Source organism: Scylla paramamosain, unplaced genomic scaffold (assembly GCF_035594125.1).
Source record: "Scylla paramamosain isolate STU-SP2022 unplaced genomic scaffold, ASM3559412v1 Contig97, whole genome shotgun sequence".
NCBI classification, from domain to species: Eukaryota; Metazoa; Arthropoda; class Malacostraca; order Decapoda; family Portunidae; genus Scylla; species Scylla paramamosain.
In genome coordinates, this window is record NW_026973762.1 from 202,501 (window position 1) to 203,985 (window position 1,485).

Below are 1,485 nucleotides of genomic sequence, written 5' to 3' on the forward strand. Positions count from 1 at the left end.
TCATAGACGTCCAACCCTTCAGGAGGTAAACATATCACGCAGGGAAGCCACAGAACGCCTGACTTCTGATCTTTCTAAAATTTCTCATTGGGGCAGAACAAACTTGATATTGTTCAATGCCTCAAAAAATCAATTCCTCCATCTATCAACTCGACACAACCTTCCAGACAACTATCCCCTCTTCTTCAATGACACTCAACTGTCCCCCTCTTCTACATTGAACATCCTCGGTCTGTCCTTTACTTATAATCTGAACTGGAAACTTCACATCTCATCTCTAGCTAAAACAGCTTTTATGAAGTTAGGTGTTCTGAGACGTCTCCGCCAGTTTTTCTCACCCCCCCAGCTGCTAACTCTGTACAAGGGCCTTATCCGTCCATGTATGGAGTATGCTTCACATGTCTGAGGGGGGTTCCACTCATACTGCTTTTCTAGACAGGGTGGAATCAAAAGCTTTTCGTCTCATCAACTCCTCTCCTCTAACTGACTGTCTTCAGCTTCTCTCTCACCGCCGCAATGTTGCATATCTAGCTGTCTTCTACCGCTATTTTCATGCTAACTGCTCTTCTGATCTTGCTAACTGCATGCCTCCCCTCCTTCCGTGGCCTCGCTGCACAAGACTTTCTTCTTTCTCTCACCTCTATTCTGTCCACTTCTCTAACGCAAGAGTTAACTAGTATTCTCAATCATTCATCCCTTTCTCTGGTAAACTCTGGAACTCCCTGCCTGCTTCCGTATTTCCACCTTCCTATGACTTGAATTCCTTCAAGAGGGAGGTTTCAAGACACTTATTCATCATTTTTTGACCACTGCTTTGACCCCTGTATGGGACTGGCATTTCAGTGGGCATTTTTTTTATTACATTTTTGTTGCCCTTGGCCAGTGTCCTTCCTACATAAAAAAAAAAAAAAAAATAGTAGTAGTAGTAGCAGTAGTAGTAGTAGTAGTAGTAGTAGTAGTAATGCTATTTTTCATATATTTAGTAATTTTTTTTTTCATATTATTATTTATATTTATATTTTTTGTTTTGTTTTGACATTCATACGAATGCTATAAAGGTGAAGCATAGAAATTTATTTGATTAATTAATTAATTTATATATCTATTTATTTTGATTTTTTAAATTAATTAATTTATTTATTTTTATTATTATTATTTTTTTTTTTTTATGTCTCTATGATAAGCAAAGCATTATAGAATTTATGAAAGCACATATCCTCTAGAGTCTTGCCCTACAAAAGATTCTGTAAAGTAAAAAATAAAGGGAATAAGTGTCAGTGACGTTTGATGAATAGAGGAAGGCGTGGCAGAAATTACCATAAAACGTATATAAATGAAAATTTATCTTCCTCGTATTTTCCAACTTGCGTTTGCTTCTTGAAAATTTAACTGGGTGGGTCATATAGCAGACATATTGTTCTTTCCTCCATTGTAGTTTGTTTCCAGCAAGCCCCCTAAATAAAGTTTCTGTTTTTTTTTTTTTTT